The following is a 26693-nucleotide window of genomic DNA, read 5'->3' as shown; positions in this document are numbered from 1 at the left end:
GATTAGGGGAGGAGATATTCAGTGGGATTGCTGTTTTGGGGTGGTGGGTAGGGGGAAAATGGGGAGAAAATTTGTAACTCAAAATCTTGCAGAAATGAATGATGTAAATGAGAAATTTTTGATATGAATGAATGATGTAAATGAGAAGCATTTGATAAAGTAAAAAAAAAAAGAAAGAAATGAGGAGCAGACAAACTTCATAATAGCCTGAAGAGATTAATATAGTGATGCTGAGTGAGCAAAGTGGAACCAGGAGAACATTGTACACAATTACAGACACATCATATCTGTGATAACTGACTTTGATAAACTGGGCTCATCTCTCAATGCAAGAGTATAAGACAACTCCAAAGGACTCACAATTGAAAAGCCTATCCATATCCAGAGATAGATTTATAGTCTGAATGCAGATTGAAACAAAATACTTGCTCTCTCTTTTGTTTTGTTTTCTTTCTTCTTTCTCACTGTTCATTCCATTGGTTATAATTCTCCTTTAAAACTTGACTAATGTTTAATATGAAGGTATCTGTAGATCCTATATTTGATTGCATACTGCCATAAGGGGAGGGGGGAGGAGAGGGAGGAGAAGAAAATTTTGGAGTAAACCAAAAGTAAATAAATTAATTACTTGATTTTTTTAAAAGGAAAAAAAAACAAAAATGAGAAAAGTTCATTAAATTTGGCAATTAAAGGGTCACCAGTATCCTTATAAGGGCAGTTTCACTAGGATTATAGGGTCAGAATCCAAGACTTCAAGGAATTGAAAAATTCAATGTAGACAACTCAAAATTTAACTCTGGATAGGAAGGAAAGTTGTAGGACAATGACTGGATGAAAATAGCAAGATGAAGAGGGTTATATTTATGTTTTATTTTAGAATAAGGGAGTGCGGAGTATATTTGAAGGCAGCAGGGAAGGATTCAAATATAAAAAAGATATTGAAGATTGAAAAGAATAATCAATGAAAACAAGATGAAGGCAGAGATAAGAAATGATGGGATCAAAGGGACAAATGGAACTTTGGCAAGTAACAAATCTGTTATATTCTTCATGTCTGAAGAAAAGGAAGAAGAGTGCTTTGGCATAATGGCTAGGATATTGAACTTGGAGTCAGAGATACCTGATTTAGAGTAGTGTCCTTAAGACAGATGTTCTGTGTGACTTGGGGCCAATGATTTAATCCTGTTCATTCTTACTTTCCTCATTTGTAAAATAGGGATGCTATACCATGTCACTTGCCTTATTGATATTGTAAGGTTAAAATGCATGGACTATAGCTATGTAAGTGGTACAGCTTCACTGAAGCCAAAGGTTTGTGTTTGGGGAGGCAGGAGATAATGTTAGGCAGAGTCTTTTATGAAGAACTTGAAGGCAGATTCAAAAATGTATACCTAGGTACATCGTCGTCTTCCCTACTTTTCTAGAGAGGGCTGAGGTGGTGAGAAGTAACTATGAGAATTTTATACTTATATATTCATACCCATAAGAATTAAGTTACACAGAACACAAAAACCAAAATTATAAAATATTCAATTAAAATCTATAAAATGAAGCTATGAAATGGCAGCAACTGTGAATTGGAGTCATTTTATAGTGAATTTTGTATTTTGCCCTGAAGGTCAGTCAGCCTTCTGAGATTCTAGCAAGCCAGGATGGATTAAGAATTCCCCAAACAAGAGTTCTCTAGGGAATCTACACTGCCTCTAGGTCCCTGAAGGTGGAATGTTTGAACAGTTAGTCCTAGTGATTGCTTCATCAGTGTATTGAGAAAGGCACAAGGCCTGAGGTGAAAAAGGGGACAATTTAAGGCCTTCTAGAATGACCCAATACCATCATTATCATGCCCCAAACCATGCTGATAATATCCCAAATGGCTACTGGGTCAAGTCTAACCTAGCATTGGATCAAGTCATAACCAATATGGGCCTCAGATTTTTTTTCTTCTTCTGTTTCCTAATTATATATACTTCCACCAGGTTAGTTTTATACTGTCTACATTATACCCCTTCCTCTGTGTCTTTCATATACTTATTCCCCTTGATCTTCAGAGACCCAAGGAGCGAACCTTATCAAAAACATGGGGATCATTCTTCTTTTTTATCTTCTGTCTATTCAAATCTTGACCAACCTTCAACACCCACCTGAAGTGCCACAACTTATTTATTATATATTTATTGTACATATAGATGTTCATATTTATCAGTTGTCTTTCCCATTAGATTGTAAGCTCCTTGAGATTCAATATTATTTCACCTTTTTTTAATTTTTCGCCCCTATATTTAGCATATAGTAGTCACTTAATAGATATTTGTTAATTGATTGAAGTATTATGCTTATTCTGCTTTTCCCTAGAGGGCAAATTGGTTGAAAGCATATAGAGGAATATTTTGTCTGATATAAAGAAAATCTTTCTAACTATTTGGCTCAAAATATAATAAGTGCCTCTCAAAGTACCAAATCTCTGATTGCCTAACGTTGCCAAGTAAAGGCCAAATGACTAGTTATGGTGAATAGTCACATCAGTATTCCTGTCCACGTATGGGTTGGACAAGATAATCCTTTGAGGTTCTTTTTAAATTTATTTTTTATTATGATTCTGTGGAGGCACATGTTCATCAAACAGGTTAGAGACAAAGTTCAAAACACCAGTAACAAATCTTTGATAGTTGAGACTAAAGATTATATAATTCCTCAGTAATTTTATACATTTTTAAAAAGACAACAGTAATACCTGAAGTGTTAAGCTTATAGAGATTACTGATAATATGTTTATACTGTGACCTACTTCTTGCATTGAATTTTGTATTTAGAATTGGAGTCATATAGACCTGAACACAAATCCTGCCACAGATAATTACTAATTGCGTGACCATGGACAAGTTATTTCACCTCTTTGTGACTTAATTTCCTCATGTAAAATATGGAGTTTGGCTATGATGGCATCTCAGTTCCAGTTACATATATGACCCTATTTTCCTATCTAAATTGCTTTGATTTCTGCTTGTCTCTAGGCTCTGACTTAATGATCTCTTCTCTCCCTTGATCTATGCAATTGCTGGGTTCTTGATTGTTTGCCCTTTTCCTGATTTGTCACTTAGACTAGGCCAAGGATGTGCTGGAACCAGTTCATACCACTTCATCAGAAGAAAGCCCATTGTTAAATTATCAGTGTGAGTATTTTACACCTCAGATATCAGTAAATGTTACAAATCAGGGCTTGATTTATCATGTTGTTCATTATGTAGACTATGAAAGTGATAGAAAATGCAGATACTTAAAAGTGTATGCTTGCTTTGCTTGTTTGAAGAGTGTCTGTTGTTAAGCATTTATTAACAACTCTGTACTAGTCCCCCATCTTCCACTTATTTCTTGGCATTCCTCATATTGCTTCCACCATCCTATCAATATTTCTCCTATAACCTTAGAATTGTCTGGGCAAGGCACATTTTCCCAGTCTCTTTTTTCCCATTTTTGCCAGTGATTGAATTGCTATGACACTGATAGAGATAACCCACACAAGAGGAAGATCTTGTATTCAGAAAGCCTGATTTTCCTAGCAAATAGACTACTTCAAATACAGTTACACTTTGATCATATTTTTTCTCACCTGTTGCTCTTTAACTGAATACATAGTTTATTAACTGATGGAATTATTTTTTCCTCTTCAAATGATCTAATTATTTCCTTTTCCATTCTCTTTCTCTCTGGCTTTGTTCTTACTGCTCCAGTGTTGAACTTCTGAATCAAGAGAGTCTCTTACTCCCCCATACTCTCCCACACGTATTCCTTGACATTTGCCTACTCATCTTTGTGCTACTTAATACAACTTACTCTAAGTCCCCTCATGTCTCTTTCTTCCTCTTTCCTGGTGTATCTTTCTTTTCTCTTTCAGGTGTCATTCCTTCTTTTTAGTCTTCAAGGAGATCAGGAGCAATAAACCCAAGCAAAGATGAAGGACCAAACACTCTGGTGAGAGCTTGTGCCCTTTGACCTGTTGCCCTTTGACCCAGAGGAAAGTCTGAGCCCTAGCTGAACTCTCAGTTTCCTGATAGAGGCAAGTCAGTCACCACTGTCTTTCCAAGTCATTATTGCTGTCAGATGTAAGTGAGCTTTAAACATTTCATTCAGATCGATTTATTCAAAAGTGTTTAAGGTTCAGCAAAGTTTACTACCACTGATGTGGTTGGGGACCCTTTATAGTTTATCATAATGTTTGATCAGTTGCAATGGGATATAAACCCAGGTGAAATCAAGGGAAGAGGAAAAAAAATTAAAACTTTGATTCTGTGTTTTTCATCTTGCTCCCTCTCCTCTCTAAAGGTGAAATTGTTTGTCTGTCACTTGTGGTTAGCCAGAGTCAGGGAGAGGGTTTTCACAACAGAACTGTTTCTATAATACTCTGGGTGGGTTAAAGTTTATGAAGATTTTTAAATCTTTTCTCCTAGCTTGAATTATCTCTGATTTTTGCCCAGCCCTGTCTCCAAAGAAAGCAATAAGCCTGTCAAAGGAGGAATTAATTAAGCAAATCAATCAGTCAGTTTTATTAAGGAATTACAAAGCCCAAGTGGAGCATTAATTATTCAGATAATGGGACATCTCTGAGCCTTTCTTTTCAATTATTGATAAGCTGCTATCTATCATCCTGACTGCTTTAGTACTGATTTAGTTGTGAATGAAGCCAGGTCATTCAACCATAGCATATGCTAGTTATGAGAGTTGCAGGTTCACTGGGAGTAGTGAGGGGACTCTGGGCCCTCTGTCCTTCTGGTGAGATTACAGTCATTAACCACTGCAAATTGTGGGGTTCTGCTCTGACACAGAGAAACCTGTATATAACTCTACCAAAAAAGCAGCAAAGACATGATCCTGATGTTCTATGAGGTCCTGAAGTCATTGCTTTCTCTTCTTTCTTCTTTTTCAAAATGCATATTTCCCAGGGACCTTATAAGACACCTCTGCTAATTGGGATAATGCAGACAATAAACCAAAATATATTTTTTTAAGTTATATGGCAGGAAAGGGAAGAGAGAAAGTGGTACCCAGCCTTAAGATTAAGGAAACTAATTTTCTAACTCATAATATGGAGGGAGCAGGGCTAGAATGGTGGAGGAGGCCATATTCAACCCGAGAATCACAAATGTTGGGATAGAACTCCTGAATGTGTTTGTATGGATTGTTTTTGGTCTAGAACTTTGATTTTACCACTGTAGGGGAACTCTCCCAGATGTCAACATTCCATCCAGAAATGCAAATCAACAAGTCACCTGTAATTTAAAACCTTAAAAGACTTGCCAGGTACACTAAAAAGTTTAGTGACTTTCCCATAACATCCACTGTGGATAAGACATAGGAATTCTACAAGGCCAGCCTCCTTCACCTATGCAACTTTTCCTATGAAAGCATATATATATTGAAATGTAAGTATACACCCATGAGTATGAAAAAGATCTATAATTCCATCTGATTGGGGAACTCCTGGTATGAGAACTCTCTTCTACTAAGAGGATCTCAAGTCTTTCAAGATCCATGGATAAGTACTAGGGAATTCCTTGAGGCACTTAGAAGAGGGGAATTGACTAGAATCACAGAGTTAACTGTGATTAAGTGTCAAAGACACAAATGAAACAGAGGTCTTCCTGATCCCATGCCAATATTATATTCACTGTGACTTGGCCAGGGTGGAGATTGGACCCTGGCTTAATAGCTAGAGGATAGACCTTAAAGTCAAGAAAACCTACATTAAAATTTTATCTCTGACAGCTCTAAATAAGGGACAAGCTACTTAACCTTAACATTAAGCAGCAGGAAACTTTTTAAGACTATAGAGAGAAGTTACTGATCTGTGTGGGTGGAGGGAGTTTCCAAATGATGAGATCATAGGTCATTCCCCCAAAACAATGAAATCATAGGTCCAGACCTAAGTATGTGCCCATGTATATTTATTTTCACAGTGGCATGAGTGAACTTGATGTCAGATATAAAAAAGTCCTTGTGGCCAACTATTACCTCATTTTGTGTCAGGAGTTCAGGCATTTAGCTAATGAAACATTTTTTAATCTTTATGAAGCAATCCAGCAGTCTTCTGGAACATGTAAGTAGATGCAAAAAAATTCAGTATAGCAAAGGGATCATGGCAATAAGGAAAATAAATTGGCACTTGGAACTTCATAAATCAACAGAAGTCTCAGGGAATCCAGGATAAATCTGAAGCACCTACCAAGTACTAAAGATAATCCAGTGAGACAAAATGGAATGTTGATAGAGAATGGTGGAATGAAGGAACAGAGGGAAAGGGCCAGGGGTATTGAGGGATATCAGAGAAAAAGACAGTTTGGGAAATTTGTCTAATTCTTGATAAGGTGTTTCATCTATATTTGATCCTGAGTTCACTGACTAGAGTAGAGGTAAATATAGTCCCTCTTTTTTAGAGCCTTAAGCCAAATACTATATCCCTAAACATGCATCTCAACGTTTGAAAAAGGAGGCACATCTTGTAAAATTCTTCAACAACTTTTCAGAGTTTTATAAGTTGAAATCAAGTCTCTCCCCAGACTTAACATATTTACTCATAAGGACTTTGCCATAAATGGTAGGTCTTTGTGTCATTTCCCCAAGTGTATTATAAATTTCTTGTAGACAAGGATAGTGACTTCAACATCTTTGAATGAGAGACACAAAATAGTGTAACCCAAAGTTCTTTGGGTGAGATATGACACTTATGTTTCAGCTGAGTTATCTGACTGCCAAAAGGAGATCTTTCATTCCATATTGCCTGGTATATATTCTCTTGTGTATACTTTCTCTGATGTTTGTTTTGCTATAATTTAAATAAATGGGTTTGTTGTTGTTTTTTCCTATTTCTCTGTATGTGTTCATTGTAGAACTGGTATTTGGTGACAAAGTGTTCAAACCTTGGAAACCTTAGAATATAAACCTGCTTCCCCTAAGTAATCAAACAGCAATCAAAAATTAGTATGAATCTGAAAATCCCATCCTCTAGAGTAAACATATTTAAGGGAGCAGATATAATTTTATCATGATACCCTTTCTCTCTGAGGAGAGCAGACTGGTTGCATCTCTGACTCCAATTACCTGCTTACCTTCCTGGCAAGAGGTACTTTCTAGTGGAAAAAGGTGAAGGAAGATGAGGCTAGAGATGATTTTTATGCCTTCTTTTGAGCCATGATATTTCCATGCCACATGTGGGGGGCAACCCTTGTTATACTAGCACAGGGCCTTTCTGTCAGGGAGGGCCCAATACATATTAGCTAATTAATTATAAATATGGAAATTTGATCCTGAGCTAGAAGTCACAGATAGAACTCAGAGGTCTCTTCCCTCAGGAAACCATTCCGATCTCCCTGATTCTCAGTGATTTCTCCCTCCAGAAATTTTTTTTTACTTAGTTATTTGTTCAAATATTGTATACCAAAGGTAGACTATGAATTTCTTGAGGACAAGAGTTGTTTTACTTTTTGTCTTTGTATTCTTACCACCTAGCACTGGGTCTGACACATAGTAGTAGTGGGTCCATAAATATTGATGGAATTAAATTATGGGGAAAAGCACAAATAATTTTTAAAAATAAAATAAAGACAATTCAAATATTTTTCTTTTACTATTTAATATCTTAAAAGCCATTTTTTGAAATGACTATGGTAATGAGCTCCAAAAGCTATTCATAGTATCTGTGTACTTGAAAATGTATATTGCATTAGTCCTAAAAAATCTTGTTTCCATGTTCTCCTTAACATTGTCACTATCTAAGACTATTTTAGCACTTGATTGACATAAATATGATAATTACATTGTTACAGTGACAGAGGACAAAGTAATGCTTATAGGTTGTGGAGTTGGTATTGAGAGATCTAGGGACAGACTCAGAGTGATTTGGAGTTAAGGATAAAAATTGCTTGACCATATGGTAGGGTACTACAGGATAGTGGTTTAAGAAGAACCTGGGGTTCAGAAGCCAGTTATTTATTTAGAGTAGAGTTCAATTTACATGCCAAAAGAAAGAGCTAGGCCATGATTCAATAAAATCATTAGCAAGTACTTAGTAAATATTTACTATTAATAAAACACTATGCTAAGCAACAGGGATACAAACATAAAGTTAGTCTTCCTCAAGAAATTTTCGGTCTATTGGGTAGACACAACTCACATACAGAAGTGGTGGTCAGAGAAGGGAGTTTTAGTCTAGGTCAGGAATTCTTATGCTTTTTTGTATCATAGACTTTGCCAGAGTGGTGAAATCTATGGAATCTTCTGTGTGTGTATATACACATATACATATATATGTATGTGTATATATACATACACACATATTTATATACATACATACATATATATACATACACACATATACATGCCTATATTCATATAAATGTTATATATATAATTGAAGAAAATGCTAAATTTTGGTTAGAAGTTAATGAAAATAAAGATGTACTTTTTTCCTATCAGAGTTCACAGACTCCCTCAAAACTGCCCACAGATTAAGGTCCATTGACTCTAAATTAAGAATCTCTGATCTAGGTAGTCAAATGGGACTATATGAGTAGTTATAAGTATAAATGGTGGATGGCTAAATGAGAAGAAGAATAACCTGAGGTTATGGGGCCTGCTAGAAATAGTGGTTTAATTGAGAATGGATTCATCCTCCACTCCAGAAAGCCAGGGCTTAAGGTACCTCAGAACCAAGTGATCAAATTGGAATTAAAAAAAAAGAGCAAGGGTTAAAGTAAACAAATAAATCAGACAAACAAAAACCAGGAAGACACAAAGACCAAATGCAAATCCAGGATGGAGATCCAGATTTAGGAATCAGGAAATCTACAATAAATGAAGGATGAAAGTGGCCGTTGCCAGTCATCAGAACCAAAGAAGGAACATGGTAAGTGAGATAGTCCTGTTAACTCAGGCTCAGGGTTCCATTTTCTGTGAGGATAGGGATAAATCTTGAAGTGATTAGAAATCAACTTAGTAGATATTTGATAATCCTTTCCAAAGTGGCACTTATTTTAAAATTTGTAATGTTAATTGTCTTTTTGTACTATGTGTCTTATCTTTCTTGCATTGTAAATCCCTAGAGGACAATAGGTTATATAGTATAGTTCCTCATGTCCACCACATAGCAAGGTTTTAAAAGAGAATAGTACCAGAGAATTGTCTTGAGTACTATGAAGTAAAATTATCTTGCCCAGCACTACCTGGGCAAGATTTTATCAGATTATATCAGAAACAAAACTTGAACCCAGATCTGCCTAATTTTGTGGTCATCCATTATGCCATGCTGTCCCCTTTATAAATACCAAACATAATTTGATTGAATGAACAAGCCAATGAACCAAAATGCCCTGAGCCTCTTGTATGGAAACAACTGAATCTTCTTTGTTTCTACATGCTATTGTATCATATACTGTATTAAAATAGGTGTAGACATTCCAGACACTCTGATTTAAAGTGATGTGTTTTCTACTCTGCAATAAAATGTGGATTCATATACTGCTGACATTGGCATAGCCTTTTTGCTTAAATACAGTTTCTACAACTTACATATTCTTTAACGAAGCTACACTGGAATTTTAGTATAACCCTCTTTACTATGTTCTGAATTCTGGGGTGGTTTATCTAGGCTTCCAGGCTGAGAGATTTAATTTACCATAGGATGCAAGAATTTTATTACAATATCATTGTTTTACACCTAAAACAAGGCTCAGAAGGGGAGTTCAATGCATGTTTCCTGCTAGTAGCATGACTAAAGCAATCATAACCACATATGATGATATATAACAACAAATGGTATAAAATATCTATGCCCTTTCCACCCAGAGCTTCACTATTGCCTTTTCCTTTAAGAACATAGAACTATAGCATCAAAGTTGTAACCAAGTTTCTGTTATACTTTGTTTTTCAGGAAGTTTGGCAAAGAGGTCAAATAAAATCAAGGAAAAAGAATTGTTTTGGTTTCTGCCATTTGCTTAAAATGTGAAGTGTCTTCTCTCCTGCTTTTCCAGTACAATTCTGTGCCACTAGTGAAGAATGTGCCATTCCTTGTACTTCTGTCACCATTTTTTATCTTCCAACCGGGGCACATACTTGTCCTCTGACAGTCTCCTTCCTGTACTTGCCTTGGGCTCTGGCCAGCTGATTATCACTCTTCTTACCTGACACCATTCTGCTTTAATTCTGACTTCTAGAAAATATATCTGTTTTTGGGGAGGGGGAGAAGAGCAAAGAAGAAAGAAAGATAATTTTGAGCCTCAGAATTGCACTTAAATCTTAATGACTTTCCCAGTCAGGGGACTTCTCTGGCTCATGTAGCACTAGTAACAATGGAACCTGCTTCATTCTTTCTTGGAAGCAAGTAGCATGGGTGGTTTTGGCCCAATGTAAATCTTGCCACTAATTCTATATGCTTTTATGTCTGCCAACTGGTTAATGTCCATCAGCGACCAGCAAATTACTCTATTATGCCTCTCTGGTCACTTGGTCTTTTAACTTAGTAGTTTGTTCACCAACTATTACTGCTACTAGGAGATGATAGAGCAAACACCATCATAATTTGCCACATTTTCAAGTTTTATTGGTTAAAAACCCTTCATTAAGAAAGAAGTCATCAATTAAATAAACAAACAAGTAGGTGAGAAATGTGGAGCAGCAAAAAGGGAATAAATCATTTATTTATTTGTTTGTTTGTTTATTTATTTATTTATTTTGCTTTTTGGAGGGAAATTGGGGTTAAGTAACTTGCCCAAGGTTACATGGCTAGTATTTTTGTGTGGGTGTTAAGTGTCTGAGGCTGGAACCGAACTTGGGTCCTCCCGACTCTGGGGCCTGAGCTTTACTCACTGCTCCACCTAGCTGCACCAAATTATTTATTTTTTAATAATTGATAGATATCCAAAATGGTACTGAATCTGGCATTTAAGCCATTCAAGTTTCTTTTATCACCATCTTTAGGAAGTTCCATTCAGGATGGGATGAAATAGTATTATTAATCAGTCAATGAAAATTTGTAAAGCACTATACCATGCAATGTGCTATGTTCTGAGGCCATTAAAAGAAACAAAAGAAAAATATTCCCTGCCCTCAAGGAGCTCATAATCTAATGGGAGATACAACAAACAAGCAAACGTACCAACAAGCTATACACATAATAAATAGAAAATAATTAACAGAGGGAAAGCACTAGAATTAAGAAGGATTGGGAAAGTTTTCCTGTAGAAGGTGGGATTTTAGTTGGTACTAAATCCAGGGAAGACAGTGAGTAGAGATGAGGAGAAAGAGCATTCCAAGCATGGGAGTACAGCCAAAGAGGATGCCTAGAGCCAAGAGATGCAGGGTATATTTGTAAAACAGCAGGAAAACAGTCATTGGATCAAAAAGTATTGGGTAGGGAATAAGGTGTAAGAAGACTGGAAAGACAGGAGGATGCTAGATTGTGAAGACTTTTGGATGCCAAACAGAGGGTTTTTCATTTATTCCTAAAAGCATAGAGAGCCAATGAAATTTATTGAGTGTGTGTGCGTGCATGTGTGTGTATGTATGTATTTGTGCATGACATAATTGGATGTGCATGACATAATTGGATGTGCACTTTGGGAAAATCACTCTGGTGACTGAGTGGAGGATAGCTTAGAATAGAATAGGGATAGACTTGAGGCAGACAGACCCATCAGTGGGCTATTGTAATAGTTTATGTATGAGGTTATAAGGGTCTGTACCAGGGTGTTGGCTTTGTTAAAGGAGAGAAGGGTATATTTAAGAGATGTTACAAAGGTGAAATTGACAGGCCTTGGTAACATACTAGATATGGGGTTGAGTATGCCTTCTAGTTTGTGGGCCTGAGGCACTGGGAAGATGATGATGCTCTCTATAGTATTAGGAAAGGTAGGAACTGAGGAAAGTTTGAGAGAAAGATGATGAGTTAAGTTTGGGACATGTTTAGTTTAAAATATCAACTGTACATCTAGTTCAAGATATCTGAAAGGCAGTTGAGAATGAGAAATCAGAAATCAGCAGAGAGATTAGGGCAGGGTAGGTAGATTTGAGAATCATTAGCATAGAGATGGTGATTAAATCCATGGGAACTGATAAGATCACCAAGTGAAAAAGTATAGTGGGAGAAGAGAACAGGTCCATGATTCAACCCTGGGGGACACCTAAATTTGGAGGGCATAATCTGGAAGAGGATGCACTAAAGGAGTCTAGAGAACTAGGAGAGAGTGGTATCCTTGAAAACCTGAAATAAATGGAATATCAAGGAGGAGAGGGTGATCAACAATATTATTATCTAGTAATATTATCTGTTTATATGCTGGTTCTAGTAACTTGGGCTCAAGTATAAAAGCTAGTTTTGAGAAAGAAATTTGTATTGGAACCATCCAAAATTATCCGACTGTTACCTACACAGGGAAATATATTTATCAATTCCATCATAAAACATCTGATAATAATGGAAATAAAATATGAAGAGTCAAAAAATTCCAGATAACCTATCAATTTACAGCCCAAGTTTTCAATTCTCTTAACTTGTGTTGACATGGATATTGATTGAAATCTTCAAATTGCCAGGGAAATACTCCTATAATATCACAAACAAATCTTCTTACTAGGTTCCCTCAAGATTGCTTTTCTTCATCTTGAGGTCTTGAGTGCAAAGATCTTTTTATTATAAAGTCAAAAGATTTGATTTCAAGTAGTACTAACTGGGGGCTGCTAAGTCATTTAAGATCCTAGTCAAGTCATTTAACCTTTCTTAGCCTCAATTTTCTCATCTGTAAAATGAAGATAATAGTTATACCTGCCTCACAGGGCCATTGTGAGGATTAAATGAAATAATTTATATAAAGGACTTTGGCATAACTAACATTATTGTCTTGTGACAGTAAGTCATTTAGTCTCTATGAAGCTTTGTATTCTCTTTTTAAAAAGGGGGGAGGAATGGTAACCCTAGGAATATCTACCCCATGGTTTGATGAGAAAAGTACCTTGTAAAAACAAAGACCTATATGAAGGTGAATTGTTATTCTTTTTTTTAAAGCAATTGGGGTTAAGTAACTTGCTCGAGGTTACATGGCCAGTTATTTCTGGGTGTGGTGCTGAGTGTCTGAGCCCAGATTTGATCCCCAGGTCATCCTGACACTGAAGTCGGTGCTCTTATCGCTGAGCCACCTGGCCACACTGAATTGTTATTCTTAATAAGGAATAATAAGAATAGAGGAAAATGAGACAATAAGTTGCCATGATACCAAAGTATTTACATCTTGCTAACAAAAGTGCTTATTTATTAAGTCTATTGTAAAGCCAAGCACAAGCAGCTTTCCAGAGGACTGCTACTGTGAACAGCTTTTCAAGGTTTTGATTACACAGCATAGTGAACTCTCTATTTCTTCAGTAACAAACTAAGAAAAACATTCAAAATAAACAAAATACAGTATTCACAATGTTACAACTTATGAACTTAACACTAAGTTGGCCACATAGTTTTCACCACAGTGGTCACATAGATTTAAGCAAAATACATTAATTTAGGAACTCAATCTTTTAGTAACTCAATCATTCAATCATCCTTAAGGAAGCTTGCCACCTTAAGGGAAACAAAGTACAAAGGACAAAGTCCTTCACCCATGGGGTGCAATTAAATTACAATTTCATCAGTCACTACTCAGTATTCTCTTAAAGGGTAGTGGAAAATAGAAAGGCCATACACCCCTAGGTCACAAGTAAGTCACAATTTCATCAGTCACTATTCAATACCCATGGAGAGGTCTTTTTGTCTTTACTCAAGGCAGGCTCTCAGCTTCCATGGTTCCTATTCCATGGTCCCAGCTTCTGACCAAATCTAATCAATTTAGCTCCTAGTTCCTCGTGCAGCTCTCCGTATAGTTCCTGATCCACAGTGAAGCCCACAGTGTCCAATCCACCTCAAGTTCTTCACAGTTTCTGTTCTTGGGAAGAGAAAACTTAACAGAGACACAGCAATATTTACACACATCAAGCTTAGCAGAATCACAACAATATTCATACACATGGTCAGCCCTATCATCTCAATTCACTTTCTGCTTATGAAACCCACATAGACCCAAAATTGACAAAGTACTGACACCATAGCCATGCTTCCTCTGGTAGCTCCAGCTGGCCCACTAAGTCTTCGGCAGGAGTGTGCCTGGCTCTCAGAAGAAGCTTCATTACCACAAGTTCTGTTATCAAAATCAAAATCACTTTCTCCAGCTCTGTCCTCAAAATCAAAATCACTTTATCCAGCCTCCACGTGGCTTGTTCCAAGAAGTTTTGTCTTGCTTCTCAATTCTTATTTCAATTCTCAGTTTATCTAAATTCTCAGTTCAGTCTTCAGTCCAGCAGTAGCAGCCCAGCCTTCAGATGCTCGCTGAGAAAAATTATCTCTCTCTCTCTCTTTCTCTCTTTCTCTGGCAGCAGCTACTGTCCATCCACAATGCTTACCCCAAGAAATTCTGACTCTCCCAGCTGGGGCTTTTCGTTATATATTGTATTAACTCTTCCCTGTTCAGCCCCTTCCTGTTACATCAGCAACAGGGGTTCATATCTTCTATTTCTTTTTTTTAATAAATAAATTTATTTATTTTCAGTTTTCAATATTCATTTCCACAAGATTTTGAGCTACAATTTTTTCTCCCTATCTTTCCCCTATCCCCACCCCAGAATAGCAAGCCTACTGAATATCCGTTCACCCAATCTGTTCTCTCTTATATCCTTCCCCAACCCCCCTAAATTTCTAGTAGGGCAAGATAGATTTCTATACCCCAGTACCAGTGTATCTTATTTTCCATTTGCATGTAAAAAAACCAAAATTTTTTAAACATTTGTTTTTAAAACTTTGAGTTCAAGATTTTTTACCTTCTTCCCTCCTCACCCACCCCCCACTGGGATGATAAGCAATTCAATATAAGTTGTACATGCGTAGTTACCCAAATCATTTCCATAGTAGTTATATTGTGTAAGACTAACTATATTTCCCTCTATCCTATCCTGCCCCCCCCCCCACTTATTCTATTTTCTCCTTTGGTCCTATCCCTTTTCAAAAATGTTTGCATCTAGCTACCCTCTCCCCAAATCTTCCCTCCCTTCTATCATCCTCCCTCTTATCCCCTCCTCCCTTATTTTCCTGTAGGGTAAGATACCCAATTGAGTGTGTATGTTATTCCCCCCTTAAGCCAAATTCAATGGGAATAAGGTTGACCCATTCCCTTTTACCTTCCTTCTCTTCCCCTCCATTGTAAGAGTGTTCTCTTACCTCTTTTATAAGAGATAATTTACCCTAATATATCTCTCCCTTTTTTCTTCTCCCAATAAATTCCTCTCTCACCTCTTGAATTTATTTTTTAGATATCATCCCTTCATATTCAACTCATCCTGTACTCTCTGTCAATGTATACATGAATATACATTTGCCCACACTCTCATATATTTATACACACACACACACAACCTCCTATACACACACACACACACACATAATTCCCTTCAACTATCCTCATAATGAAAAAAGTCTTATGAGTTACAATTATAATTTTTCCATGTAGGAATGTAAATAGTTCAACTTTAATAAGTTTCTTATGATTTCTTTTTCCTGTCTACCTTCTTATGCTTCTCTGGCTTCTTATATTTGAAAGTGAAATTTTCTGTTCAGCTCTGGTTTTATCATCAAAAATGCTTGAAAGGGGGGTGGCCAGGTGGCGCAGTGAATAAGAGCACCAGCCCCAGAGTTGTGAGACCAGGGGTGAGTTCCCGGCTCAGAGACTTAACACCCACACAAAAATAACTGGCCGTGTAACCTTGAGCAAGTTACTTAACACCGATAGCTTAAAAAAATGCTTGAAAGCCCTCTGTTTCATTGAATGACCATATTTTACCCTATAGCATTATACTCAGTTTTGGTGGATAGGTGATTCTTGGTTTTAACTCTAACTCCTTTGACCTCTGGAATATCATATTCCAAGCCCTTCGATTCCTTAAGGTATAAGCTGTTAGATCTTGTCTTATCCTGATTGTGTTTCCACAATATTCAAGTTGTTTCTTCCTTACTGCTTGCAATATTTTCTTCTTGACCTGAGAACTCTGGAATTTGGCTATAATATTTCTAGGAATTTTCTTTTTGGGATCTTTTTCAAGAGGTGATTGGTGAATTCTTTCAATTTCTATATTTCCCTCTGATTCTACAATATCAGGAAAATTTTGCTTGAGAATTTCTTGAAAGATGGTGTCTAGGCTTTGTTTTTGATCATGGCTTTCAGGTAGTCCAATAATTTTTTAATTATCTGTCCTGGATCTATTTTCCAGGTCAGTGGTTTTTCCAATGAGATATCTCACATTGCCTTCTATTTTTTCATTAATTTGGATCTATCCTTTTCAATCTGGCAAATTTGACTTTTTAAGGCATTCTTCTCCTCACTGGCTTTTTGAGCCCTTTGCCATTTGAGTTAATCTATTTTTTTTAAAAGCAATTGGGGTTTAGTAACTTGCTCAAGGTTACATGGTAAGTTATTTTGTGTGGGTGTTAATATCTGAGGCCGCAACCAATCCCGGATCCTCCCAGCGCTGGTGCTCTTACTCACTATGCCACCTAGCCTCCCTGAATTAGTCTATTTTTTAAGGTGTTACTTTCTTCAGTGTATTTTTGGGTCTCCTTCAGAAGGCTGTTGACTCACTTTTCATGATTTTCTTGCATCATTCTCATTTGTCTTCCCAAATTTTCCTCCACTTCTCTTGATTTTCAAAATCCTTCTTGAGCTCCTCCATGGATTGTAACCAATTCATATTTTTCTTGGATGCTTTTGATGCAGGAGTTCTGGCATCACTGTCTTCCTCTCACTCCATGCCTTGATCCTTTTTATCCCCAAAAAAGGAATCTATGTTTTGATTATGTTTCCTGGGCTTGATCATTTTGGCAGCCAATTACTTGACTTTTGAGCTCTTTGCCATGGTAGAACTCTGCTTCTAGAATTGAGAGAGCTTTGTCCCAAATCACTGGGGTTTTTGCAGTTGCCAGAACTATTAGTTGGCCACCATCTCTACAGACACCTCAAGCTCTGGATCACTGGTCACACATTGCAGGACCACAAACCAAGACCGCGATTGAGGTCTAAGTAGGTTAAAGCAAGAATGATTACCCTCTGAATGATTGCTTGGTCCCCCTGCATTCTGTAAGTCAGGAGCTCCTGAGGTAGCCAGGCAGTGGTGTCTACACAGCCATCACACCTCTACTGCTTCTTGCCATGGAGGCAGGAGCCAGACCATGCTCTTGGTCCCCCTGTTCCCACACAGTTCCATACTGACCTTTTCCTTTTTCTTTTTCTTTTTTTTTTTTTTTTGGTGTTTATAGTTTGATAAGTCTGGAAACCACCACAGCTGCTGGTGATTCTCTCTCCTGAAGTCTGCTCTGGGCCTGCTTGTGGTTAGGGTCACCCTGGGGTTGGAACTATGCAGCTCACATGGGGCTGAGTTCTGCTCCCAGCCTGGTGTGATAGATCCTTTCTGCCAGCCTGCTGGGCTTCTTTCAGTGGGAGCTTTGTTTCTCTTCATCTCTTTGTGGTTCCTGTAGCTCTAAAGTTTGTTTAGAGTAATTTTTTTTTACTTTATCAAAATTGACTGAAGTAGGAGCCTGAACCAAGTTTGTGTTTCTATTCTGCCATCTTGGCTCCATCCCCTTCTGTTTCTTTACAGAGGCCCAATTTGAAACTAAGTGCTAAGTACCTATTAGCTTGGCAATACAAACAGACCTTCAAATTTCATTACTATTACAGTCTATGTATTATCTCTTTTGACCTCTCACTACTTATTCACTTGGTACTTTCCTATTATTTACCAGATCACTGCCATCCAAACTCTCTCTATACACAAACACACACACATTTAGGGTTTTTGTTGTTGTTGTTGTTTATTTGTTTTTTAAATGTAATCACTAACCTAGATTCTGGCCAATTCACTTTAACCCCAGGGTTTTGGAGTAGATTGTTTCTACTTTCCCTTTTTGTTCTATGAAATATAGTTCTCTATTTCACTGACTTCTTGTTAATTCCTTCCTAGAAATTAATAGCTAATGTACTCCCTACTTTCCCAGCTCCCCCAGTTTGTTTTGCTCAAGGTCTACTCTAGAATGATGTGGTTAAGGGGCACCATATGGCTTTCAATGACCTTCTTTAGTCCTTAGTCATATAAAACAATGGAATTGGCTAGAGGAACTAAAAAAATGTCCCTAGAACATGGGTAGTGGTAGTTTTTTTTTCTGTCCCTTCAATCACAACAAAGGCTTTTACTTATTTCACTTTCAACCCCTATGGTCATACAACCATTCTCTAGTCAAATCATGAATCTCTCTTATCAATAGGCATCCATTGAAAGAGTCCATTGCAGGAAGCCCCCCCCCCAAAGGTTTTGTATGCTTCTCATTTCTCTCAATTTATTTCAGCCAGATTATTCCTCTTCCCAGACCTTTTGGGGCACCACAGTTCTCACTTTTCCTTCATCATTCTTCCATGTCATTAATTTTTTAGTATTTTTCCTCAACAGTTTTTCCATACTATCTTATTAAGCATCAAGCCAATTAACTTCCTGTTTCTGAGCAGAGGAGCTATGGTACGTTACATATACCTACAGGGGAGCTTCACCTAAACAAGAGAAAATCAGTGATACTCTGGTCTGTTCACACACCTGTGACTGTTAACAACTGGACCTGGCATTAATAAAATTCCTTGGGTGTTTTTTTCTAATTGTTAATTTGTTTGTTATTATAATTATTGCTCAACTTTTTCTTTGCCAGATGTGGAAAATACAATGACTGCAGCCAAACCTAACTCATTGTAAATGATGGTAATTAAAGATATCTTCATCCAGACACTCAATGCTCTTTACTAACTTTGTCTTCTAGGCATAGGATTCAGTTAAAGGCCTCCCTTCCTAAATGTTCTGACTCAGGGCTAACAGGAACTGATGTAGTTGGGTACAAGGGAGTGTTGTGCACTGAACTGGGAATGAGGGATTATTGGATTATCATATTAAACTGGAATGCCACTCGCCTTCCCCTCTTTTCAAGACTCATATAAACAGACCAGTCAGTCCTTTCCTCTATATTCATTCTCAACCTTAAAAAGATTTTAGTAGTCATTCCTAACCTTCCAATACTTATAAATCTTCTCCACCTCTACTGTGGCTCACATCTCTGCATCTCAGTTGCCCCTGGTCTTGTCAACTATACCACATGCTGACCTTTGATACTAAGATAATAGAATTTAAAGCCAGAAAGAAGCATCTGATCCAAACTATTAGGATGTTTTCAATTTATAACAACACAGATTTGCTAGATTCCTACTATGGATGGGGAGGTGGGAAGTGTTTAGTGCAAAAAATGAAAATAGTCTCTGACCTCAAGAATATTGTATTCTTCTTGGGATAGACAATGCATATGTTCATAAATATTTACAGAATGTGTATGTGACCTCTTCTGTGATTTCATTATTGCAAAGAACTCTCCATGAAGAAAAATATTGATATAGATATGTGCATGTGAATGGACATATAAAGACAAAAAATGTGTATACCTATATAAACATATGTATATGTGCATATTCAGACTTATAATCATATAATATATACACATAACATATACATATATATCAGAGCTTGGTTGATAAATGTTTAACAATTATCTCTTTGACAAATATATATATATATATATATGTATGTATACATATATATATTACAGAACACTTTAAAGTTTAATCTACATTATTAAAATATTTTTCACAATTTTCTCATCTGGAAATCAATAAAGCATTAAATCAATTATTGATTTATACCATTTGCCCATTTTTGAGATGTAAATGCTCACATTGAAAATTTTAAAATTAGATCTCATGTTTCAATTTGAATTGGCACAAGCACACTGCTTTTTTGTGTGTATACACACACACACTCACATGTGTGCACATTATTGGTGGTGGAAAGAGAACATATAGGAGAGAAGAGAACCTATGATACATGAGTTATCTTATTTAAAAAAATTCTAAACATAAACACTAAGAAAAAAATGATAACAATGGAACACAAATAGTGGATTCTGTAGGAAACTGTGAATCTTCTTTTCATATTAATGTGTGTATGTATATATGTATGTATGTATACACACATGTGTGTGTAATCTCTATACATTATGTTTAAAATTCATGCTTATCAAAGTGTTTTCTTCTGTTTAAAGAGCCCTCTTTCCCCCCCTGGAATTACTATTGATAACCCAGTATCTCAATTTATTCCTCCCAAATCAAACAAGAGAAGTGGGATGGGGGCGGGTGGGGGGAGAATTGAGGGATCCATTAAAAAACTATGTGGAACAAAATGAATACATGTCCCCAGATATATGTGTCTCAATCTTGAATCTATTGCTTAGTGGTACCATTGGTTGATTGTGTGATCTCTGAAGCGATTGTTGTTCATTGTTTTCATCAGAGTTCTTAAGTCTTTCAGGGCTGATTTTCTTTATAAAGCTATTGTCCTTGTGTAGAATCTTGTTCTGCTTCTACTCTTATTCTATTCATGCTACATAGGCTTCTCTGAAATTTTTCTCTTATATCATTTTTTCAATGTAATAATAATCCATTACAATAATAGTTTAAATGGTATAAATCAAGAATTGATTTAAAGTTTTATTGATTTCCAGACTTAAGAAAATGGGTGGTTGCAACCCACAACTTAAGAAGTGCTGAAGGGGTTTCAAGTGGAAAAGGTTTAAGAAGCCATGCAGAGAAGAGGTCATCCCCTACCTATTCCTTTTTTTCTCCTTCTTCTTTCCTTCTCCTCCCTTCTTCCTTCTTCTCCTTTCTGCTTCTCTTCTCTTCACTCGTCTCATCTCCTCTCCTCTCTAGAAATCATAATGTTAACAGTCTTCTCTGGAATGGGAACCTTACTCCAAATCTCATTCCTATTTCTGGATTCCCATTATTAGTAATCAGACAACCCTTATGCCAACTTCTTTCCTGGTTTAATTCCTATTAATTGATTGACTGATTCCACATTCTGACTTCTTTTGTGTATATCTATATTTTGCCCATCGCCAGGCCCTCAGATGCTGAATGCTTATTTGCCTGAATCATCATTTGTTACTTTTTACCCCACTTGCCATATGTTCTACCTTTCTTGTGTCTTCCCTTAGTCATGTTACAATTGAAAGAACTGCATATTTGGAGTCAGAAATCCCAGGTTCAAATACCACTTCTGATGTTTATTATCTGTGTGGCCTGGGGCAAATTACTTAATTTTTCTATGCTTCAGTTTCTTCATCTATAAAATGAGAATGATAGACTAGACGGATTCTGATTTCCTTTCCAGCTCTAACCTTATCATTGTATTATATGAGCTAACTTATTTGTTGTCCTTTTGAGTCATTTTTCAGTTCTGTTTCACTCTTCATGACCCCATTTGGGTTTTTATTTTTTGTCAGAGATATTGAAGTGATTTGCCATGTCTTTCTCCAGCTCATTTTACAGATGAGGAAAGTGAGGCAAATAGGCTTAAGTGAGTTGCCCAGGATCACATTGCTAGTAAGTTTCTGAAGTGATATTTGAACTCAGGAAGATGAGTCTTCCTGACTCTAACCCAGTACTCTTCCACCTTGCCACTAGCTTCTTTTAATTACTGAATATCTCATCATTGTTGCCCTGTTGAATACCTGTTGTCCCTGGTGTATATCACCTCACCACTTCCTGAGACTTACTAAGATGATCATAAGAAATTAGAGCTATAGGGTCATCTAAGTGGCACAGTGAATAGAGCACCAGCCCTGATGTCAGGAGGATCTGAGTTCAAATGCAGCCTTGGACACTTGACACACTTACTAGCTGTGTGACCTTGGGTAAATCACTTAATACCAATTGCCTTACCTTCCCTTCTCCAAAAAAAAGTAAAAAAAAGAATAAGAGCTATAGGGGATGATACAATCTAGTTTATTATTTTACAGGTGAAGAAAGTGATACCCAGAGAAGTGAAGTAGCTCAATGTACAATTTTAACCTAGGTTCTCTAATCTTAATCCCAGTTCTTTTCAAAACTACTCCACATGTATTAAAATACACATATATATGGTCACATATGAAAAAAATATGTGCTCCTTTCCCACCAAGTCTTACCTTTTTCATGACAATCTTCTATTCTCTAGGCTAATACTTGCCCTCATCAGTGGAAATAGATAGCTTTGTTTCCAACTATTGTTGTACTCTGGAAAATTTATCACAATATTTACTGCTAAACTTGTTTTCCAGAAGGAAAAATGACAACCTGTTACGACTTTAGGGTTAAAAGACCAACGACTTTAACTCTGACGTATGACCAGGGAGCTATGGATATATACTGAGTGACTGGACCAGTACTTTCATTGCTATTCCTCCCTACCAGGGAGGAACTTCCTTTCCCAATACATGTTGGCAATTTTTCTAAAGTTTCTAGCCTTAGAGAGTTTCCTGATTTGCTGAGAACTGAAGAAACTTGCCTAGGATCACATGGTCTGTATATATTGGAAATACTACTTGAAAATAGCAAATACAACCTTTTGCCACTTTCCTTCACTTTTAAAACTAACATAGAAACTTGGAAAATCATCTTTGCTTTTAAAGGCAGAAAAACAGCAAGATTATGTAGGACTCTCCATCCAGTCACCAAAGACTCCTATCCCCATATGAGATATATATCTATATCACATATATACCCACATACACATATATGTGCATACACACAATACAAACGATATAGCACATATATGCATGTATATGTTTACATGGACATATGTGTATGTGTGTATATGCATGTATATGTGTGTGAGTGTGCACATAGCATATATATGCTTATTTACATGTATAATGCATATGTGTGCCTTGTGTGTATATATGATTCCTTTATAAAATCCTTTGAGATAAGTCCCTGTTGGTATATTTTCTGTGAATTGGGATGTCAAGAAACTGGAGGTAATCATTTCAACTCCCCAAATCCATTATCATCATATTGCTTCAGAAAGCCAGCCCTCAGCACTGCCTGTCTTTTGGGGAGACAGTTGTTTAATGTTGGAACATACCAGTCATAAAATATAGTTATATACTTGAAGTACTTTGAGTAGGGCCATTAGACTTCCTCTTCTTTTACCTCCCCCTGAGATCTCCTTCCCACATCCTGTGACTGATGCCTTAAATTCTACCATTAGATTTCAAAAAATGAACCTCAAAGAAAAAGGGTATTTAAAAGTGATTATGCATTGACCTAATCATTGATATTCATTTAATTGATCCACTGGATCCTATTTTATGTGAGAGCTCACAGAGAATGGGTTTTGCAAAGAGAAAAGAATAAAAATTTTCCCAAAAGCAAGGAGCATGACTCACATATTGCAGGACTATGGAATAGCTCAATTTGAGAGTCAAAGGGCAAGGTGGGTGAAAGAAGGTATCAGAAAGGAGGAAAATCACTTAAAGAAGTTGAGAAGACTACCAAAGGCAAATCTGACTGAGTCTCTGAGACTCTGTGCCTGAGAGACCAATTCCTTTAACTACCAGAGAGGAACTTCCTTTCCCAATACATGTTGATAATTTCTCTGAAACTTCTAGCCTTAGAGAGTTTCCTGATTTACTGAGAATTGAAGTGACTTGCCTAGGATCACATGGCCTGTATATATTGGAAATACTACCTGAGCCCATATCTTCCTGGCCCCAAGGCCAGTTCTCTATCCACTATGCTATAGAGGATAGAAACTGAGAAAGACATATAGAGGTAGACATAGAAGAGAGAGACGGAGACAGAGAGAAAGGCATACACGTGCTATTATAAAAGTTTTCTATTATTAATTTCTTTCTTTTTGTCTTTAATCTACTTGTAAAATATACTTAATATAGAGAATACTATATGAAAAAGTATGAATAACTTAGTCACTTTTCTCACATAATTCCCATGTGTTTTCAAGCATTTGGACCAATTCATAGTTATACAAACTTGGAGAAGTTTGCCAATCTTCCTAGCCCTTTCAAATGTATCCTGTTCCATTTTTTGTCATCTTAACACATTTTCAACATTCCCAAGCACTTTTCCATGTTTATACAGAGAAGTAAATTGTTGAATTGGCCCTAGCCTCCAGATTTCTAAGAATTTAATCCAATGTTTCATGCCCCTAGGCTACTCTATGTCAGACCAGCATATGAGTGGCAAGTGCAAGAACTAGCCAGTAGATATTAAGTGTGGGAAACAAATTAAGTAGGAAGGATGTGTCTTATGCCAAAAAAGTATGCAGGAATGATCTGTTTACCCAAAATGCATGGGTGAGCATTATAGATCTATTAGGAAAGGAGTATATTCTGGAGAATTTAGATGGTACATGAAGGTATTGGACATGATCAGAAAGTCCTGGTATCCTCGTTATCATGGCTAGGGACATCAACTAAGTAGGAGAAACAGGCAAAATATCAAAATCTAAGAAAGAAGAAGAGGCAAGAGGTAAAAAAAATTATCACTAGTGACAAGGCTTGGTAAGTTTCAAACCTAGAGCATTTGTTGATATCTTCATGGGGATGGGGATGGGAAAGTGGGGGGAGAGGCAGATGAAAGTACCCATAAGGCAGCATGGTAGAGAAAGTACTTTGGAGAGTCAGGAATATCACCTGAAAAGGAATGATGACATGGTTTACTTGAACCTTCTCCTTAAAATGGAGGCTCTAGGAGGAACCATTCAATCAGATGGAGAGGTGGCAGGGACAGAAGATACTTCCAATGTGAGAAGTAGTCTGATGGTGGAGTGAGTTTTCAAAGTAAAGAGGTTTCCATGGCATGGCAATGAAGTTCCCATGGAGCATCAGGAGTACAGCTTGGAGAGGAATGAAGATCATGTTTTCAGAATATCTGTCCACAATGGGATAGGAACCACTCCTCTGGGTGCAAACTAAATATTGTTTCTTAACCACTTAGGACCAATTCATAATAATCTCAACTTCTACTTCTATAATGTCTGAATGTGCCTAAGGACTCCAGTCAAATAATTTACCAGGTCACTTCTCACAACTGAGAAGTCCTTTTCCGAGAAACTATCCAGAAATTTAAAGTTTGGTTGCCCTTATACCATTGTTCCTTTGCATAGCTTCCTGATAGGGAAAACTCACTGTGGTCCCACCAATGGGAAAGAACATGTGTATTCTGGTTTTATAGACATGAGGGAGTAGATGATACTCCATAGGATAATAGAGCTGGCATCAGTGGAGCAATAGCACTCTGATTCTTTTTTTCTAACATTTATCTCTGTCAGGTATGATGTGATAGTCAACAGTGTTAAATAAGGTTCAGTTTTGTAGAAATAGGGGTATGTAATAATGGTTCAAAATAAACCATTTCACAAACAAGGAATTATTTGTAATTCGGGTTGTGGAAAAATACCACTATGTCAAAAAAAAACCCATATCTCCACTAATATTCCAGTTTTCCATATAGATGAAATTTCCCTGTCAGGAGTAAGTGTTGTGTCATCAAGTACTATGTAGAATATATTTTCCCCTTTGCTGCTATTTCTTTTATGCTTATTCTCCCCATTTCCCACCATATATATTTTAATGACAAGCCAATCAAAGCAATAACAAGATTACAATAATAAAGCAATAATGCGATTACAATAATAGGAATATAATAATAAAGCAAAATTTTAAAATGCTGTTGGATCATCAACCTCAGATTACACATCTGTTTAAGGTTATCTTTCACAGTGCAATTCAGACATCCTATCATGCCTAATCACCATGGTGGCAGATAATGTTAATTTGCTATTCTACTCCATTTGCCAAGGAAAATTCTTCGGCCATGATAGAAGTGAAAGCACATAGACTCTATCTGTTTCTGTCACCCATAGAGCTATCCGCTAACATATTAGTTCAATGAGAGTCTGGGTCATCATTTCTGGGTGTTCCCTAGTCAGATAGGTTACTTCTATCCATTAGGAGATATAAATGGCCAAAAATACCACTGTTTCAGCAGCCATTTTTCCCCTCACAGTTCCTAACCATATGTTCTGGTATCTGAACTGCAGAACTTGTGCTAGAAAAGAAAATGAGAATTCCAGTATTTCCACTAGAGGTGGAGGGGAGGAAAAAAATGTTTCATCTTTCAGTTGTAATACTTTTCCAATAAAATTTTCCATTATATGTCTTTGTAAAGACTACAAGTCCCCATCTCAAATAAACACGTGACCCCAGAGAGAACCCTCTCATTTACAAATATGAAAGAAGATATATATCCAGAAGCACACTGTCAATGACATTTGACCAAGAATTACATGGCATATCTTGGTGATCCAGTCAGTTGTTGGTTCTATTATGTCCATATCTAACATTCCTTGGAAGAGCTGTATTCAAGTCCAAAATAAATATAGCTATTTATATAACAGATATAGATAATTTCTAACTTGCCAAAATGATTATAGGCTTGTAGTAGTAAGCACCCTAGCATACCCAGAATGGCTGCTGGCACAGGTTCTTAGATCTGTTTTCCTAAGGGAATGCAACTCAAAATGGGTTAACAATCTTACTTTAATCACTCAAACATATATCATTTACCTACTTCAGGGGAAAAAGTCAGCACCCACACTTCAGAGAATACAAACAGAAGTTACAAGTAGAAAATAACACAATTCAGCAAACACAC

The 26693-nt window shown here is 36.8% G+C and overlaps 1 long non-coding RNA gene across 4 annotated transcripts in view; it reads left to right on the top strand.

Annotated features, from left to right (window-relative positions):
- The window catches only part of LOC138151965 (uncharacterized), a 98342-nt gene that overhangs the window by 35348 nt on the left and 36301 nt on the right, over positions 1 to 26693 (top strand). The window contains exon 4 of one of the 4 annotated variants that reach the window (XR_011165982.1): positions 3893 to 3969. The exons of the other annotated variants lie outside the window; for them this stretch is intronic. This is a non-coding gene — a long non-coding RNA (uncharacterized lncRNA). The remainder of the gene's footprint in view (positions 1 to 3892; positions 3970 to 26693) is intronic. 4 annotated transcript variants of the gene reach the window in all.

Source organism: Petaurus breviceps, unplaced genomic scaffold, assembly GCF_028583685.1.
Source record: "Petaurus breviceps papuanus isolate PSGF00001 unplaced genomic scaffold, PetGlider_PUasm1.0 151, whole genome shotgun sequence".
Classification (NCBI taxonomy): domain Eukaryota; kingdom Metazoa; phylum Chordata; class Mammalia; order Diprotodontia; family Petauridae; genus Petaurus; species Petaurus breviceps.
Note: the sequence above shows the minus strand (reverse complement) of the source record. Positions and strands in the feature narration are given on the sequence as shown.